The sequence below is a fragment of the Erinaceus europaeus genome, chromosome 6 (assembly GCF_950295315.1).
Source record: "Erinaceus europaeus chromosome 6, mEriEur2.1, whole genome shotgun sequence".
Classification (NCBI taxonomy): domain Eukaryota; kingdom Metazoa; phylum Chordata; class Mammalia; order Eulipotyphla; family Erinaceidae; genus Erinaceus; species Erinaceus europaeus.
The window spans coordinates 23,615,614-23,636,662 of record NC_080167.1 but is presented as its reverse complement, the minus strand read 5'-3'; the positions used below and the strand labels follow the sequence as shown (position 1 = coordinate 23,636,662).

The following is a 21,049-nucleotide window of genomic DNA, read 5'->3' as shown; positions in this document are numbered from 1 at the left end:
GTCAACATTCAACATTCGCTTTTAGTTCCTAACTCAAAGATTAATTATCTAACTGTAAAATGGGAGCACAGACAATTGCCATGACAATTAAAAAATGTTCATGAAGTTACCAGGAGACAGCAAGAGAGCTTGGAAGGAAAATAGGATGGTTGTACTGGCCAAGCAGAGATTGGTAACTTTCTAATGAAGTTTAAGCAAGAAAAGTGAATTGTGATTAGAAGGATACGAGTTAGAAATGTAATCTTTGACTAACTGAAAGCCAGTTAAATTCTTATGATATGGTGAAGGATCAGTCTTTCCTTTGAAGCAGATAAATTTAATAAAAATTGATTCATTTTCACTTCCAAGATGATGTGAGGGTAGATTGGGAGTTGCATGGACACAAGTGAAAATATTCACAAAGGTTATCTTAATTGAATGAGATTTTATATTGAGTAATAGCATTAATTACCACACAATGTCAGAGGAACTGACCATTTGCAGATTACAAACACATAAGCTGTTCTTTAAAGAAAAATATTTTTTGTAGTACCATGCATCTAATATCTTAATGACATATTAAACATGCATATATTATGTTTTGATTTTAAAATATACCACAAGTATCAGAAAATATAGCATAGCACATTTATAGGTATGACAAATAAATACATGGATGAATGAAGATCACCTTTACAATCCGTGTTGTGTAATTCCATATCTTCATATAGATAAAAATATTATAATATCCAATGCATAATTATTTATCTACAAGAAAATATTATAGATAATGTTTAAAATAGAAGATAATCAGGGGATTTTGAAAGTTAATGTGTCAAATTAACAGAAGGCCAGACGTTGTAAATCACATATAATGGATATACAATAGGATTGTGTTCCAGGCTGAAAAAAAAAAAAAGTTGTGATACAATTTAATAGCAGTATCCATTACCACAGATAGTTATGTTGTCTCTGCTTCAGAATGAAAATATTCTTATATGAGAACAAGGAAAACAAGATTTAAAACACAGTATACAGAACACTAGAGGACGGTTTAGAGACCTTTGCCTTGCTTAGCCAAGACACCCCAGGATCTTTTCTTCATTCTTCTTTGCCTGCCTCAGAATTGGAAGGTCTGTGACTCAAGTGGTTAGTTCTAGAACTTTGTGGGAAAGTATGAAGAACTGGGTTATTTTTTTTCTGATCATTTATCTTATTTGATCTGCAGTCTTATGTCTTGAATTTCTAACAACTTAATCCCTAAATCCTTTTTTAAATTTTATTTTTAAGATGGTAATATTAACAAGGCCATAGGATAAGAGGGGTACAACTCCGCACAGTGCCCACCTCCAGAGCTCCGTATCCTACTCCCTCCCTTCATATCTCCCTATTCTTTATCCCTCTGGGAATATGGACCCAGGATCATTGTGGGGTGCAGAAGGTGAAAGGTCTGGCTTCTGTAACTGCTTCTCTGCTGAACATGGGTGTTGGCAGGTCGATCCGTATTCCCAGCCTATTTCTCTCTTTCCCCAGTGGGGAATTAATTCTTATAACTATATTCTAGTATTATTTGAATCATATCTATCTGAGGTTTAAATCCAATACAGAAGTAAACATTTCATGTTGAAATTGTTAAGCCTTGCTTATATTTACATTAGTGGCAAATTCTAGGATAGTTAAATAGCTTTGGTTTTGGTAATTGCAGCTTGTGTTGCCTCTCCTCCCCCTTGCCATGATCTGTTCATCAGTTTGTTTCAACTTTATCTTTTAAATGTGTATGTTTTCTGATTTTCTCTACTAATTGCATCAAAATACTTCTAATAGTAGGCATTTGTTACTTCTGTTGTAAAACTTGAGTAGAATACTATTTTACCTGTCATATAGCTAGGACTATCAGAAACTTTGCTTTCCTTTGTTACCCTTCTTTTCTCACTAGCTTCACATTTCTCTCTCCTCTCTTCCCTCTTCCCTCCTCCTCCTCCTCCTCCTCCTCCTTCTTCTTCTTCCTCTCCCTCCCTCTCTCTCTCTTTCTCTCCACTTTGTTTCTTTTAATGGTTCATTCTTCAATGCCCAGGCATTTTAACATCCCATGTAACCATCACGATATTTCTCTTTTACTTATATATCTTTTATATATTCTTTGAGTCACAGTTTAATGTTCCTTCACCAGATCAACTTCTCAGCTATCTAAGCTTAATTTTGGTCATTAACTTTCCAGTCTTGAAGCAACTATAATTCTCCTATGTTACATAAGCGTTACATATAATTTTTTAAAGTATTCATCATGATAACAATTACTCATTTATTCTGGTTCTGGGATTAAAATTTAACAAATTTTATGGATTGGGTTTATAAATTTCTTGATGATAGTACAGTGGATACACTTGTTAGTACACAGAAGATACTAAGCAAGTACTTCTAAAATGAGTATGAATGAAGGAATGAACCTAAAGAACATAGAGTAAAAGAATATTACAAGAATTTGCTTATTTCAGAGATGTTTATTAAACATCACACTGAAATTTGAACCCAAGAAAAGGAATCACATTTGACAGTTTTTTAAAGTAAGGCCCTGGGGTCAACAAAACAGCTCACTTGGATGGTGCACTGCTTTGCTATGTGTGCAACCCAAGTTTGAACCGAGGTGCCACTGCATTGAAGGGCACTTCAGTGCTGTGATCTCCTTCATTCTCTCTCTTTATTTCATACACTCACTGTATCTAAGTAAAAAAAAAAAAGTTTTAAAAAGTTGAAAAAATTAAATAATTCATCACTCCTAATTTAGTCTAAGTATGAGTGGACTGAAGATTCTTAAAATTGTTCATCACAGACCTGATTCATTGGAGATTAAAGGAGGTGGCGCAGTGATAAAGCTTTGGGCTCTCAAGCATTAGGTCCCGAGTTCGATCCCCGACAGCACATGTGCCAGAGTGATGTGTGGTTCTTTCTCTCTCCTCCTATCTTTCTCAGAAAGAAATAAAATCTTTTAAAAAATTGTTAGTACAGATATTGTCCTTATTTATTTATTTTCTTGTTTGTTTGTTAGTTCATCAGTTCCTGGGCCCGTTTCTCACTGAATTATAGTGGTATTATAAGGAAAACTCCCCAATCTAAGACTAAGAACACTTGCAGTGGAGGCTGTTTGCCCATTCTCTGTTATAATGGCTATTCTGCATCTTCTTTTGTTCTGTTGTTTTCTAAAAAACATTATTATGTACATAACCAAATTATTGTGTCCACTTTAGGGCCTGAACTTTAACTAGAATAAAGAATATTATTCAGGGGGCTGGGCAGTAGCACAAGGACCAGCCTAAGGATCCCGGTTCCAGCCCGACTCTCCACTTGCAGGGGGGTCGCTTCACAAGTGGTGAAGCAGGTCTGCAGGTGTCTGTCTTTCTCTCCCTCTCTCTGTCTTTCCCTTCTCTCTCAATTTCTCTGTCTTTTCCAACAACAATAATAGTAATGGCAACAATAATAACAACTACAGCAATAACAAGGGCAACAAAATGGAGAAAATGACCTCCAGGAGCAATAGATTCGTAGTGCAGGCACTGAGCCCCAGTGATAACACTGGAGGTAGAAAAAATAAAATAATAATAATAAAATAATAAAAAGTAAATAATAACCATATAATCATAATAACAAACATATATGTATATACATATTCACTTCTAATTTCATACCTACTTATCACTAAGATCTAGCAGTAGCCTCTAAGTCATGTCAACAGAGTTTTTGAGTATTTTTATCACTTTATTGGGGAGTTTAGTTATTTACTGTATCGCTGTTGACACGTGTACAATATCTCATTTTGCCATGAGAAGTGCCTACAATATTCTCCCACTCTTAATTTAAGTCCTTTACCACCATAATATACCAGGACCTTAGAGCATCATTCTTTATCCTCTTCCCTGGATTCCTCCCCAGAATCCTTTGCTTTGATGCAGTGTGCCAAATCCAATTCAGATTTTACTGTGTTTTTCCTTTAGATTTTTAAGTGTCATTCATGTGCCGTTAGCATCAGCATCACTTAGAATGTCACAGTAGCTCAAATTCATATCTAACCCTACTGAAGTTGGTGAGGACCAGATTTTGAAAAAAACTTGACCATTTGCTTTTGGGCTTATTTTTAATGACATTTTTTTTCTCACTTGGGAGCAACCATGATTAGGGATATGGTTCACAGCATTTATCTGTCACCTATGTGTGAGTTAGTGTAAATCAATAATAACTAGAGAAACTAAGTCAGAAGAGATATATTTCCCAGGCTAGGGAAAGTTAGAAAGTCCTGATCTGGGTTTATAACACTGAGAATAGAAAGGAGAAGATACTTAGAAACAAACGCCTTTCTAAGGCTCAGAATGACTAGTGTCATCGAGAATATTAGAGGAAAACAAAGTAATTCACCTCATGATGGGTATTGTTCTTGCCAAGTTCTCTCTTTTGATACATTTTTTTTTTTCTTCAAAGTGTAAGTAGTGTCTGGGGAGGTGGTTCAGCAGGTAGAACATGGGACTCAGATGCATAAGGCCCTAGATTTGATTCCTTCACTGCATATTCCAGGGTAATGCTTTGCTCACACTCTCTCATAAAAATAAGTAAGTCTTTTTTTTTCTTAAAGTTAGTGTGAGTAAAAGTGCAAACATACTAGTTACTTCTTCTATTTTTATGTCCCTGTGCAGAGAAAGAGAAAAAAAGTAAGATTTCTATTCATGTGTCATACTCTGAGACTTATGGTAGTTTGCTAATTATAAGTTCTATTGTCTTGGTCTCAAAAGGCATTCAAGAGCTGAACCAAGTATAGTAAGGTCTCCCAGACCCCAGTGATTACACAGCTGCAAGATCTGTTGCCGAAATGTCAGCCTGCCTTAGCATTTTTGCAGGCCACAAGGCCAGTCAAAGCAAAATCAGATTATTTCGTACAGAAATTTTCAAGGTCTAACAATAGAGTCCAGGACTGCATCAGAAACTTTGGTCTCTTTGTTGACCTCCTGGACTGTTGGCTGAGCTGGGGTTTTTCCATCTGTTGAATGAGGAGTAATAATATTTTCATTTATCTCTGCCTCTGTAACAAAGGCTTTTTGAGTTCCTTGGTTTTAAGATATTTTTGTGAAGTCCAAAATTAAACTTACTTCGGATGTCCTCATACACAGTGGCTTTAGGCCAACTTCTCTCTTGCTGTAGTTCTTGAATCTAAAGATTAGCTGCCTTCCTCTTATTTTCAGAGGTTAGTGTCGACCTTCCCAGCTCTAAAATTAGTTCATCTGACTGCAAAAGTAGGCAGGATATTAGGATAATCATGAAATGTCTTCTCTGCATGGACAGTATTTTTTTTCTTGTTTTCTAAAGGCTTCCTAAGTAGTGGGAAGCATAGCAGTTGACTTAATACCATTTATTTATTTCAAAAAATAAATATTTAAAAGTGGAAAGAGAACAGAGCTGACACAGGCAATATTAATGTTAGAATTATAAGTGATTTTAAATGTTCTTCTCTTTTCTTAAAGTGCTCATAATGCATAAATACTATTTATATAAGTGTAAAATATTATTATTTAAATTTTAACTATGGTAACTATACTTCATCTTGTAATACTTAGACCTGGGTCCTTAAGCACAGTCAATGTGTGTACTCAACCACCACCCAGCTTCCACTTTAGTATTTTGAGATTTTATCAGTGAGTGGGTCCCAACAGACACACACAAATTTACCTCCAACTCTTACACCTGGAACAAGTTCCCTCTTTATAGACACAAGAATGATAGTAATACCAACCCTAAGGTTTGAGGTAAAGAGCATTTATTAGCATATACATTGTGAATATCTGTCCTTTGGAATGTTTGATGACTACATCACCCTTATTTTTCTTTACATAAATAAATAAACAAATGTGTGTGAGTGTGTGTGTGTGTGTGTGTGTGTGTGTGTGTGTGTGTGTGTGTGTGTGTGTGTATTTGGAGGCATTAATGGTTTAAAGTAAATGCAGTTGTTGGTACATGTGTGAAATTTCTCATTTTTCGTGATCTAGGTGGTAGTGAAGTGCATTAGACTGTCAAGTATGAGGTACTGAATTCAGTCCCTGGCAGCACATGTCCCAGAGCGATGTCTGGTTCTTTCCCACACCCCTTCTATATTTCTCATAAATACATAAGTAAATAATAAGAAATTTCTCAATTTTCTGTAAAACATTCTCACTCCTAGCCTAGGTTTCCCCTCACCGTTATGTACTGTTACTTAGTAACTTCCTATTATAGCACTGGTTCTAAAATTTTAGAACTTCAAAATAGCATCATACAAAGATAGAGAATTATGAGTTTTTGATATTAAAGATAGGGTGATTTTTAAAACCAACTAAACTTACAATCAACATTTTAATAATGAGAAAGGAATTTTTTTTTGTCACTGGGGCTGTTGCTCAGACTCAGTGCTGCATGATGAATCCATCACTCCTGGCATCCATTTTTTATTTCTATTTTATTTCATAGGACAGAGAGACATTGAGAGGGAAGGGGGAGCTAAAGAGAGAGACAGTGGACGCAGCATAGTGGTTATGCAAAAGACTCATACCTGAGACTCTGAGGTCCCAGGATCAATTTCATATGCCACCACAAGGGAGAGCTGAGTAGTACTCTGGAAGAAGAAGAAAATAAAAAATAAGGGGGGGGGGGAGATACCTGCAGACCTGCTTGTGAAGTGTTGCCCTTGCAGCTAGGTCACTCAATCAGATGTTTCCTGGAGGCTGGGAAAGTATATTCTAGTACTATCTACTAGAATTCTAGTACTATCTACTAACTACAGAAGACTTAAAATTGAACCTTTACAAGAAAGGGCAATAGGCATATCTGTGTGGATACATATATGTGGTATGTTCATATATGTGTGTAAGATTTCAAATCCAGTAACATTTAATTAGTGAAATTACTTTGAATGACATTATTTTGCAACAACCTCACATGCCGAAGTCAGGTGGCTAACTACGTAAGTGGGCTCAGTAACTATGAACTTTGATAACTTAACAAAGAACAATTAGTAGCTTATAGGAACTATTTACAATGAGTGGTACCATCACTGGTGCCCAAGAACCACCTTCCTTTATTTACTACACCAAGCAATGAACATAAAGTTTCATACCTAGGTCGTATATGAGATGTCGCCCAGCCTAGTACATTTTTTTCTAATTTTATATTTCTCTAGATATAGGAGGAGAGAGAGAGAGAGAAGAGATAAGAGAGAGAGAGGAGAGAGAGAGAGAGAGAGAGAGAGAGAGAGAGAGAGAGACTAACACTGATTAAATCACCATGTCACCATTTATGGAATTCTGTTGGTATTGATTATTTCCTTATGGTGTCAGGGCTACTACCCAATACCAGAGGCATGTTAAAGTTTATATTCTTCCTACCATATCAGCTCCTCAGCTATCCATTTCCTTCTCCAATTGCCTTTATTTTAACTTTCCTTTTATTTGATAGGTAGGACAGAGAGAAATTGAAAAGGGGGGGAATAAATATTGGGAAAGAGAGATACCTACAGACCAAGTGCTTGAACAGGGATCTTTGTGCATGATAACATGTGTATTCAATTGGGTATACCACTACTCTGATTGCCTTTTTATACTCTGATTATATTCTCTCAATGAAAAATATATTTTAGACACTAAACGTTCGAGTAAAACCATTTGAATTCCAATTTTGTTCTGCCATTTGAAAACTGGACATGTAAATCAAATGACTTCATAAAATGTTCACATTATTAAGTCATCTTTTAAAATAAAACAAGAGGTCGAGAGATAGCTCACCTGATAGAGTAGACACTACCATGTGCAAGGATTTTCTGAATCAGAGCCCAGGCCCCACATGTGAGATCTATGCACAGCACTGTGAGAAGCTCCATGGAAGATAGAGCAATGCAGTGGTGTCTTTCCTTCCATCTCTAATGCTTGCACTTGTGCACCCTCTCCATCTCCTCCCTCTCCCTCTTCCTCTACCTCTCCTCCCTCTCCCTCTTCCTCTACCTCTCCTCCCTCCCCCTCCCCTCTCCCTCCCACCCCCTCCCCCTCTCCCTCCCTCATATTGTAAAGAAAATAAAGGCCATAGAGAGAAATGGAACCTTGCAGGCCAGAAATCACAGCAAATAATAAAATCAGTGAAAGTCACGTAAAAAAACAGCACCTACACTCATTACCCTTGGTTGTTTTATGAAGTTTTCATAGCAAAAATATACATATCCTTTCTTCTACATTTCTTGGAGAGAAATTATAAGATTTATCTTTTTTCCTCTGACAGCTATGTTATTGTATAAAATTCTGGAAAAAAAACTGAGAGCAATGGAATATTCTTAATTGAGATTATTTTAAGTGATCTAGGCTGTTTTCCTTTCATTTTAATTTGCCATTCTTAATATGTTTTATGTGTGGATCTCTCAAATAGGAAAAGTTCTTTCCTAGATTAAGAGTTAAATATTCAGTAGAGTTGTGACCAACTGCTGAGGTACTCTTTTGTTCTGAGTTCATTAACTCTTTAGATTTCAAACAAGCTGACATCCTATTATAAAATAAATCTGTAAATTGACCATGACCTTATATATGACTCGATATGCAATTCTAATATAAATTTTACTAGAGCCACAAAACTTTTGAAAATTTCTCATACCATCTAGTAGATTGGATGTGTTAAAAGGCACCCCTAGGTTTCTTTGGGAATTGACAGAAGCAATATTAAGCTTGATTCATAATGTCCAAGGAGTCACAAGAGCTACAAAAAATTGAAAAGATGTAGATTAGATGGCAAATGATTTTCCTGTGCGGGAAGGACGGTTTTCAATGTTTCTGTATGGGTATTATAGCTATCAGTTTAAGTCTTGCTGAAAAGTTGGGAGTTTTTATTTTATTTTATTTTATTTTATTGTATTGTATTTATAAAAAGGAAACATTGACAAAACCATAGTATAAGAGGGGTACAACTCCACACAGTTCCCACCATCAGAACTCCGCATGTCATCCCCTCCCTTGATAGCTTTCCTATTCTTTATCCCTCTGGGAGCATGGACCCAGGGTCATTGTGGGATGCAGAAGGTGGAAGGTCTGGCTTCTGTAATTGCTTCCCTGCTGATCATGGGCGTTGACAGGTTGATCCATACTCCCAGTCTGTCTCTCTCTTTCTCTAGTGGGGCAGGATTCTCGGGGAAGCGGGGCTCCAGGACACATTGATGGGGTTATCTGTCCTTTACTTCCCCCTTCCTATTCAAAACAGATTAGGAGCTTGAGCTTTTATCTCAAAAGACATAAGAATATTAAGAGTTGATACAATGAATTTTATTACCAGTATGCTAAACTTCCACATATTTCACACCTCATACTCTTTTTTTTTTTCCATGCCACTCTCCTGGCTGCACATCCTCAGGAGAGGGAGACATGAATGATTCCCTGTGACAAATAGCAAGGGGTGATCTCATCTCCTAACAACGCCATAGTAGTAAGAGGAATGAAAGTCTAGAAGAAAGAATATACAGTGGTAAATGAATTTCTAGTTTTCTGCCTAGTTATCTTTAGAGTTCTTTACATTTTTAATAAGGAGCAAGTAAGCCAAATTAAAAAATAAATATGTACTTAACAAACAATTCATGTGAGTCATATTACTCTTACATTTTGTACAGTGCTAACTTGCAGTCTTTTCAGTCTGTTAACTATAGTCTGTCACTTGCAGAAGATTCAGTTTTCCTTTGGAGGCAGATTTCTAAGCTCTCCTTCAGACCTCTTCAGTTAAATTTTTTGGAGATAGCACCCAGGTATATTTCCCTTCAAAGAGCTCACAGTGTAGTCTTCAATTACCGGTCTAGGGGAACTGAAACTTACAGTATTGGATGGTAAATCAAAGCCAATGAAAGACCAACATTATGAAATATATGTAGCATTTCCAAAATAAGTTTTTTTTTCATTTTTGAATCATGAAACCAAATTTTAAAAATGCAATTCTCAAATTTATCTCCAGGTCTTCTTTATTTCCCGTATAAGAAATTGAACCTAGCAATACTGTAATGTGGTTTGCATTTTTTAATATTTATATGACACTAGAAAACAATGAATGACTATTCACTTATTTAAGTAACCTCTATGACTGTGTGTGTGTATATATATTTGTTTGTTTACTTTTGCCTCCAGGGTTATCACTGGGGCTCAGTGCATGCACCATAAATCCACTACTCCTGGAAGGCATTTTTTTCTCATTTTTTGTTGTCTTTGTTGTTACAGCCCTTGTTGTTGTATTTGTTTGTAATTGTTATTGTTGCCATTGATGTTGTTGGATAGAACAGAGAAATCAAGAAAGGAGGGGAGACAGAGGGGGAGAGAAAGACAGAGACCTGCAGATCTACTTCACTGCTTATGAAACAACTCCCCTGCAGGTGTGGAACCGAGGGTTCCAAGCAGGATTCTTATGCCAGTCCTTGCACTTTGCACCATATGCACTTAACCCACCGTGCTACCACCTGACCCCCATATGTATATTTATATATTGGGTTGTTGAAAAAGTCATGACTTATTTTTCCATGCAAAAATCACAGTGTGTGTGTGTGTTTAAAAAGATTATAGGGATACAGTTTCATACTATGCCCATCATAGTTCCCACAAAGTTTCTTTTCTTCTCTCTCTTTTAAGAGAAGGAGTGAGACAAAGAGACAGTGAAAGTGAAAGACACCACAGAACTGAAGCTTCACAGGCGGTGAAGCAGGTCTGCAGGTGTCTTTCCCCCTCTCTGTCTTCCCCTCCTGTGTCCATTTCTCTCTGTCCTATCCAACAACAAATGACATTAATAACAACAATAATAACTGCAACCATAAAAAAACAACAAGGGCAGCAAAAGGAAATAAATAAATAAATAAATAAATAAATAAATAAATGGAAACACTGACAAAACCATAGGATAAGAGGGTTACAACTCTACACAATTCCCGCCACCAGAATTCTGTATCCCATCCCCTCCCCTGATAGCTTTCCTATTCTTTAATCCTCTGGGAGTATGGACCCAGGATCATTATGGGGTGCAGAAGGTGGAAGGTCTGGCTTCTATAATTGCTCCCCCCCACACACTGAATGTGGATGTTGGCAGGTCGATCCATACTCCCAGCCTGTCTCTCCTAGTGCGGCAACAGGGCTCTGGGGAAGCAGGGCTCCAGGATACATTGGTATATTCCTTGTCCCTCACTTTTAAGTTTCTGTTTGACCTTTGTTTATTTACTTTCTTGTCCTTTGTCTCTTGTCAACATTGAGTCTAAGTATGTTTTATATAAAGACTGTCTGTACTACGTCAGTTTTCTGCTCATAATATTCCACTGACTCTGAGTTATTCTCAGGACAAAAGGCAAATTTCTCAAGATCAAGGTTCCCCTAGTCTGGATCCAACCTGACTCCCTATACCTAAGCTAAGTGGTATTCTCCATTCTGCAGTGCATCGTCCTGATTGTGCTGTGCATCCTGGTACCTCACACATGCATAGTCTCATCACTGCTGACATACTTTATCATTTCAGAGAGAGAGATACAGGGAGAGAGAGAGAGAGAGAGAGAGCTATCACAGCACCAGAGCTTCTGCTTCATTGCCATTTCACCTCACCTGTAATGCCAGGACATGGCAAGTCATTTACCTGACAAAGTGAGCTCTCTGTCTCTCTGTATTCTCATCTTGATTTTTGGCTCTCATCCTTGAAGGATTTGACCCCAATGTTACTTTATGGATTGTAGTCATATTTTAAGATCAACTTACTACCCATATAACATTTCCTTCCTTTTTTTTTTTTGTCTCCAGGGTTATCGCTGGAGCTCAGTGCCTACACTATGAATCCACTGCTCCTGGAGGCTATTTTTCCCATTTTATTGCCCTTCTTGTAGTTGTTATTGTTGGATAGGACAGAGAGAAATTGAGAGAGAAGGGTAAGACAGAGAGCAGACAGCTGCAGACTTGCTTTGCCTCTTACGAGGCGACCTTCCCCCACACATCTGCAGGTGAAGAGCCGGGGCTTGATCCTTACGCCATGCCGATCCTTGCATTTTGCACCATGTGCTCTCGTAACTCATTGCAATTTCCTTCTTCTTTTTTTTTTTAACATACCCTTATGAACCTATTCCTTTCCCTTAGCACTGCGGACACTGTAAGAGTGCCAAAAACCTCAATTGCCAAGTAAGATAGAATAGATGATAGAGTGGTCTGGGAGGTGGTGCAGTAGATAAAGCACTGGATTCTCAACCATGAGGTCCTGAGTTTGATCCCAGGCAGCACGTGTACCAGAGTGATGTCTGGTTCTTTCTCTCCTCCTATCTTTCCCATGAATAAATAAATAAATTCTTTAAAAAATAGATGCTAGATATGAGACAAACAATATAAACAGACAAATGTACATACATATAGTTTACATCATTTTGCTTATAACAAGAATATCTTTAGCCCCAAACTTTCTAAAGGCAGAGATGATGATTTTCATTTCTCTACAGCCTACAAGGACAGTATGATATGCTTTCTGTCTGCATTCCTTTGGAATGACTATATAAACACCATCGTGGAAAAGGAAACAAGTGTAATACGTTTCTACTCTAGGAATTCTCCTGGCCTTTGCTCTAAAGTGAGAATCATTTCTCTAGTAATTTCTTGAGCTTATGTATATCAATTAAATAGTTTACAAGATGATAGAATTAAAATGTACAGGACTTGATCAAAAGCAAAATGAGAGCTATACAATAATAGCATTGCATGCTTGCTACACAGCTTGCACTCTTGAACATTCATTGTTCTTGTTTTACATTTAAGAACGATTTCCAGTTCATCCATAAAGTGTTCATTTCTGGAAATAGAATTCTAATTTATCACATCAGAGTGTGATTGCAGAAGCTTGTGTTCTTTGTTGATAATTACTACATGTTTTTTGTCCACTCTTGTTCATTAGAAAAGCAGTTTGGGGTCTTAGTTCAAAGAAAGAACGAGTAGTTCTGGAGATAATAGGATCAGGGGAAAAGCCATATTCTATTTTATGTAACACCAAGAAGCTGAAGCAGACATTAATTTCTCTAAAGGGCATCCTGCCTACATAGTTGAACACTACCTTCTACATCGTTAATCAATTTCTATTCTGACTGACTTCATCCTGAGCTTCAATCTTAGAGGAAAACCTAGGAAGTCCTGTCAGCATGGAGTCTGTTAACACTCAAAATCTAGCCCAGCACTTCTAGACCCACGCCCCACTCATGTAACTGCAAGCCAAGAAGAAAATCTCCCCCCCTCCCCAAAGCTAGCAAGAATTCTGTTTTCCTTACAAGGGAAAGGAAGAATGAAAATGAAAGCCCAATTTCCTGTCTCTTTTAAATGTCCTATACCATTTAATATATGTTCATTGTGTTTAATTGGTTTCTTTCTTAACGCTTGGTTCAGTCAGCCTAGTTACTTCACTTCCTTGAATAAAGTGGTGTTTTTGCAAGACCATATTGTTTCATTTGTTTCTGAGCCAGGCTCTCTTCTTACAGTCATGCCCTCTGAAATTTATTCTTGTTTAATGTAAAGAAGAAGATTCAGATATTTAGCTACTATTCCCTCATGTTATTTAGTTTTTGAATTGTATATACCTCATGGTAGATTCTAGTATGAAACTTCCTGTTTCCTAAGTGATGAAAGGAGAAAAGAAAAGACTAGCCACAGAAAATCCAGAAAGAATTCCTGTACCCTACAGCTATGAATTTGGATAGGAAACTTTATTTATCTATCTATCTATTTATTTATTTATTTATTTTTATTGGGAGTATATAATGGTTTACAGCAAATACAGTTGTTGATACATGTGCAAAATTTCTGCAAAACACTCACTGTCAGCGTAGGTCTTCCTCCACCATCATAAACCAGGACCTGACAGTCCTCCACCTCCAGAGTCCTTTACTTTGGGGCAATACACCAAACCCAATCTAAGTTCAGCCTGGTGTTTCCCCCTTTCTGCTCTTATTTCTTTACTTCTGTTCATGAGTGAGATCATTCCATATTCATGCTTCTCTTTCTGGCTTATCTCACTTCACATAATTTCTTCAAGCTCTATCCAATGAGGTGAATGATGAAATTCATCATTCATCATACAACTTTCTCAGCCACTCATCTGTTTTTAGACACTTAGGTTGCTTCCAGGTTTTGGCTATTACAAATTGTGCTGCTAAGAACATAGGTATACAAAGATCATTTTGGATTGGTGTGTTTAATTCCTTAGGATATATCCACAGGACAGGAATTGGCAGGTCATAGGGTAGGTGAATTTCTAGCCTTATGAGAGTTTTTTGGACTGCTCTTCACAGAGGTAGGACCAATTTACATTCCCACCAGCAGGGCAGGCATTGTGAGAGTGTGAATAAAAAAATTTGAGTGCAATCATAGTTATTTTGTTTTTACATAGAGCCAAAGTTATTTTTTTTAATTTTATTTATAAAAAGGAAACACTGACAAAAACCATAGGATAAGAGGGATACAACTCCACACAATTCCCACCACCAGAACTCCGTATCCCATCCCCTCCCCTGGTAGCTTTCCTATTCTTTATCCCTCTGGGAGTATGGACCAAGGGTCGTTGTGGGATGCAGAAGGTGGAAGGTCTGGCTTTTGTAATTGTTTCCCCGCTGAACATGGGTGTTGGCAGGTCGATCCATACTCTCAGCCTGTCTCTCTCTTTCCCTGGTGGGACAGGACTCTGGGGAAGCAGAGCTACATCATACATTGGGTCCTGAAGCCAAAGTTATTTTTATAAGAATTATTTTAATTTTTTATCTTTATTTGCTGAACCCCCTCACCCCCCCCCCCCCGCAACTCTAATTCTTTTACTTTGGTGCAATACACCCAACTCCAGTTCAGGTTCTGCTTAGTGTTTTCCCTTCTGATCTTGTTTTTCAACTTCTGCCCAAGAGTGAGATCATCCCATATTCATCCTTCTGTTTCTGACTTTTTGGATGGGTGTGTTTGGTTTCTTAGGATATATCCCTAGGAGAAGAATTGCAGGGTCAAGGTACGTCCACTTCTTGCCTTCTGAGACTTCTCCAGACTATTCCCCACAGCAGGAACCATTCTCTATTTTCCTACCTATTCCAGTTTGCTTCTTTCTATGTTGCTTGGATATTGATCCTTCTCTCCCTCTTTTCTCACTCTCTCTCTTTGTCTCCATCTGAAAAAGTCAGCTCAAAGCAGTGAAATTCCAACAACAATTAAAGAAAAAAAAAAAAGAGGTGACCATCTATAGACCAACCAGTGAAAATACTATCTTTGACACAAGTTTGCTGAAAAGATTAGATAAATTAGGAGTTAGTATCTGGTGTGTTGCAGCACACAGGAAATGGCTGTTTCATCCTTTGCTCTTTGTCTCAAACATCTCATCTGTCAGCCTTTCCACCCTTGACTTCTTGCATGGATTATCTTTTCATATTCTTTTAGTACAAAATGTTATAATACTCACTTTCTCACTCTGAAGTTAACATTCATAAAGGTCAATAGCCAAGGTTTTGTAGAGAATTGTTCTAATTGTAGGCTAATAATGAATTTTATTGCAAATTATTGGTGTCAGATCCATTGAACCCCATAAATTATTCACGTTGACATAAACAAATGGAAACTACATTCAAAATAGATATTTCCATGAATTATTCATCCCCAAATACTATGGATAGCTCAACTATTGTTTTGGGTGTCATCTTTTGGTAGAGCACATGATTTGAACACCTGTGGTTCTGAGTTTGATCCCCATAAAACATAGTGATGGCTCTGCTCTTCCTTTCTCTGTGTGTTTTTCTTTTTCCAATAAGTTTTCTCAGAAATAGTTTAATTTGCTTATTTGTTTTTTAGTTTCTGGGAATACTTCAGCTAAAATCTCTATCTTCTGTGTCCTTCCCAACAATACAAGTTCAGTTTATCAAACAATTGCTAAGCAAGATCATTACTACAAGTTACATATCTAGATGATACTGTCATTTTTTTTCCCATCTTAGAACTAGTGTAGTGTTTCCTAGGCATTATTACTCATCTGTTGCCTGGAATTGTTTTCTATCTTGAGGACCTTGGTAGCAGGAACTACATTTTAAATCAATCATGCTTCTTTAAAGCTAAAAGAATCCCTAAAATTTTATAAGGCAGCTGAAAGCCTTTAACTGGCTTGCAGTTTTTCAATTAGAAATGGACTGAAGATACAAGTGTCTGTTCTCTTTCATGTAGTCAGAGCAATTGGGGGGAAGGTGCTGAGAAATGATTTTGCTATCTCTAACCTTCATAATGAGGAACTGAACCGATTAAGACATCTTCTAAGCACAACTTAAAAAGAGAAGAGGAGGGATCAAAGGGAAGGGAAACAAACCATCTACAATCCCTTCTGCCTCAGCAACTCTATTTCTCATCCTCTGAAGAATGCCACAGTGTCCACTGGACTCTCCTTTTTTATATAATTCTCTTGTGTGAAAAAGACACGTTTTTTTTTTTCATTTTCACATTGAAAATTTTTGCACCTTCATCTCCATTTCTATACACTCAGATTTTGCATAATAGAGTACTAGTCTCTTCACAATTCTAATTCTTTACCTTTATCAAAGCTCTTTATTCACTCATCACACCATCAAAGTTATTGAAGTTCTAAATTGTCAGAGGCCAAAGCCAAAAGATCTAAGAGAGGCTCACATGCAATAGTTAAGTCAGAATGAATTTGAAGGCCACAGCTAGAATTAGACAGTGACCAGCTTTTCCACTGTTACTGGATAACACAGAGAAGTCAGCCACATAAGTGAAATGGCCACACAGAGAAGTCTTACTGAAAAAGATAAAAACTCACAAGATAATATGCAGGTGGTATAAAAGTATTGTCTGGGAGAATTGTGTCAGAGTTGGGTGTAGGACTAGAAAGCTGGATCAGGGTAGAGAGTAGCTCCCCATATGGGAAAATTATATACATACCACTAGCTATAAACCCCATTGATCTGAACCAGGGCCCATGTCTATTCATAATTAGCACAGGAGCCCAGGAAAATATTGGTAAAGTCACGGGCCCATCAGAATATAGCTAAAATAGACTTCTGAGTTTCTTCCAATATGAAGACTCAAAATCTTATCTGTTACACTCTCACCTTTAGGTTCCAGATTATTGAACAATTTATTCTGCTTTATATTTTAATGCTTTTTAGCCACCAAGTTGCAGATGCCACCGTGACACTAACCTGACCTCATCAATGAACCCTGGACCCCCACCTCCCCAGAACCCTACCTCACTAGGGAAAGATAGAAATAGGCTAGGGATATGGATCAACCTGTCAATGCCCATGTCCAGAGGAGACAGCAATTACAGAAGCTAGATCTCCCACCTTCTGCACCCCATAAAGATCCTTTTTCCACACTCCCTGAGAGATAAAGAATTGGGAAGTTTCCAATGGAGGGAATAGGATATAGAACTCTGGTGGTGGGAATTGTATGGAATTGTACCCCTCTTATGTCACAATCTTGTTGATCATTATTAAATCATGAATAAAATAAATTTTTAAAAGGACAAAACAAACAAAAAACCTCACAAGGTAAAAACAAACAAACATTTCTCACCCCCCGATTGCATTCCTGAAACAGTGAAGGTGACAGTAAATTCAGTTCAGTTGTGCAGCTCTCCACACAAACATAGGAAAGCATTGAGAGGAAGTGCTTGTGATAGTCACACCTCTGTTATCATTGTACTGCAACACATGAATCCTGGAACAAGCCTCTTCCTGAAGCAGAAGGAGAGTCAGACTAGTCGAGAGACATCACTTTATGGTCTTGGGCAAGTCCTTGGACCTCAGTTTCCCCTAAACAGAGAGGAGGTTAGGTAATATTATCCCAGCTTTCAGAGAGAATGAAGTCAGAAGGCTATACTTCCCTCACATTCTTGCATGACATTAAGGCAGCTTTCAGAACATCCCATTGTCACCCACTGCTCCCTGCCCTTGAATATGCTACCTTTGTATATTCTTCCTCCTCCTCATTCCTGGGCCCTCTTTCACTCTTGTACTCAGAATTTAAGGCTCAGTTTTAAGCACTCTCTTCTTGGTGACACCACCTCTGTACCCTTTCTACACTATAGACAGGTAGTTCTTAGAAGTTGGTCAACATCTAACTTGGTCATTTCCACCTGACTTGGATTTCTAAGGAAAAGGCCAACTTCTATTCTTTTAGTCAACCTAGTATCTGGCTCTTGTCAGTGAAAATGATGAATGCCAGATACTTGTTGTCATGAAATTGAATGAAAATATATGGCACCTAGCAAGGGGTTCATTGATATAGCACATGTTATCGATGTGTGAGGCATGGAGTTTGATCCCTGGAACCACATGGGAGCACTATGAATAATACTAAGGACTAAGAGTCCCTTGAATTTTCCCGCTCGCAGTCTTTCTCTCCCCCTCCTCACAGTATTTCTAAAGTTTAGAAAATTTATAAATAACTATGAATTAAATTAGTAAGGTGAATGATTCATTGACTAATTGCTATAAAACTTAAGGGAATTTAAAGCATAGATACCCTTCCATATGAAATTAAAGTATAACTTCATTATAATAGGGGAAACTTGTATTCTCAATTATCAGATATTTCAGAATGAGAACACATAGTCACAAGATGAGACATCTGTGTCATCTGTATAGAGAAGTTGGTTACACAAGTTCATTGCTTCCCCAGTCAGTGCTGGGGATCATTCATTCTGCAGGATGATAACGGGTATTTTAGAACAAAAGTGTTATTTGATGAAATATGTTTGGAAATATGTACTGGGATAACTTCTTGTGATGAACTCTATCATTTAATTAAAATGTCATCTCACAATTTAGTGATCCAAGTGTCCTTTGCTTTTTTATCTTGTTTTAGCCTGACTTAACCACTTGTCTTTGTCTTATTTTCAGCTTTTGTGGTAGCATGGCACCTGATTCCTTTCTGCAAGAGAAATTCAGCACACAACACAGTTCTTGATACATTGGATTGGTTTGATGACCCTACCTGGAATAGGTATGTAAAACTTCTCATTTATGCTTACCCCCACTTTCAAATCTTACCTCACTCCTATTGTTATTGTACTTTACCAAGAATAGAATATGTTCTGAAGACTGAAATTCATGCATCAGATGTGATTTTTATCTTTTCTGCTTAGGAATGATTTGATAATATTACATATGAGACTCCAATTTAAAGGGAAGATTCTATGCTCATACTGAAAAATAAAATGATTTATCTACTCCTTTGTGGGAATCAAGTATACGAAATACAACTGATCACCATTTTAGCAACTTTATTTTAAAATTTCAACAGAAAAGAAACTTTTTTCCAAAAAATTTCTAGGTCTAGATAAAACTGAGAACTGAATTATGTACTGAGTGAATACATATGTGAATTAATTACTGATCATTTCATCTCTAGTTTTTCGTGACTTCTCCCTTGATGCATTCTGACATAGATATGACATTAAAAAAATAAACCTAAAATGTATCTGACAGTTTTATTATTTAATGAAGTCTCTTGAAGGGAATACTCTGGAATTGGATTCTCATAAGGTGGCTTATGTGACTCCTGATTTGACTCAATTAATACTACTTGGTTGAGTTCTCTCTATATGTGTCTTTGGAAGGGTTGTGTGTTCTCTCTAAGGGAAACTTATCATAAGTTATATTAGTTTCCTGTTTAAGCTTTTTTTTCCCAAATTTTTCCTTTTATTTGAGAGGACAGAGAGAAATTGAGAAGGGAAGGGAGATAGAGATGGAGAGAGAAAGACACCTGCATACCTGCTTAGATCGCTTGTGAAGCTTCCCCCCACAGGTGGCTCTAACCTGAATGCTTGTGCATGGTGATATCTATGCTTAATCAGGGACACTACCACCTGGTCCCCTTTCTTGTTTATACTTCTTTTTTTTAATTTTTAAAAATATTTATTTATTTTCCCTTTTGTTGCCCTTGTTGTTTTATTGTGGTTATTGTTGTTGTTATTGATGTCATTGTAGTTGGATAGGACAGAGAGAAATGGAGAGAGGAGGGGAAGGCAGAGAGGGGGAGAGAAAGATAGATACCTGAAGACCTGCTTCACCACCTGCTTCACCCTGCAGGTGGGGAGCCAGGGGCTCGAAGCAGGATCCTTACGCAGGTCCTTGCGCTTTGCGCCACGTGCGCTTAACCCGCTGCGCTACTGCCGGACTCCCTTGTTTATACTTCTTAACTTTTGTTAGTGCTATGGTAATCTTGTTTTCATGTTTGCAGATATTTAGAATTTTTTTCTATATAAATCTTTTCTTTTCCTAGTCAAACCCTATAGCAACTTCCAGTTCCCATGCCACTTAACAAAAGTTACTGAAAAGCACATGTAGGAAATCACACACACTTGAGATTTTATCAGATGTGAGACCAAGTTTTACTAGGACCTTGGAAAAATTGTCTTCTTCCTAATATGGGTATTATTACACATTTTATAAGGAAAGAAGGCAAGATGAATAGAGGGAGGGGAAAAGAAATAAATAATTTCACAATAGTGATGTACTAAACTCAGCAGGTCACCTTTCCTTTATAAAAATATCTTCAATTTCCATTTGATTTATTTATTTTAAAAAAGAGAGAGCCCAAGGCACTACTCCATGACTCATTTAATTCTGACTCAGTTTGTCTTGGTGGTATTAAGGGTCTCACACATACAGGTTCTCTATCACTGAGTCACTGCTCTGTACCCAGCTTTCATCTCATACATGAAGTAGAATTGGTTGTTTTTCCTGGAGTCAACAAAGAGTTTTGCTCCTATAATAAGGTCTCTGTTCCATAAATAAAACCTTTGTTTCAGTGCTGTTCACAGTACATCATTGGAAGTAGATTGCAGTTTGAGAAACCATTTTGATTGTTCAGCCATAAGAAACAACTTCCTATCAATTCAAGTTTATTAGGAGATCTCAGCAATTGGGCCATATCTTCAGACTCCCTATATCTGAGCTTTACATTATTTGCAGTTACTTGTATGACTAAAGTATTGAACCTCAGAAAGTCATCCACAGAGTTGGAATCAACTTTGTCAGAATTCATGTCAGTGTTGATATTCTAGT

At 37.3% G+C, this 21,049-nt stretch overlaps 1 protein-coding gene across 5 annotated transcripts in view; it reads left to right on the top strand.

Annotated features, from left to right (window-relative positions):
- The window catches only part of CHRM3 (cholinergic receptor muscarinic 3), a 549,914-nt gene that overhangs the window by 272,462 nt on the left and 256,403 nt on the right, over positions 1-21,049 (top strand). For all 5 annotated transcript variants that reach the window (XR_009550419.1, XR_009550420.1, XM_060193346.1 and 2 more), the window contains one exon: positions 18,881-18,983. The gene's annotated coding sequence lies outside the window, so the exon portion shown is untranslated. The remainder of the gene's footprint in view (positions 1-18,880; positions 18,984-21,049) is intronic.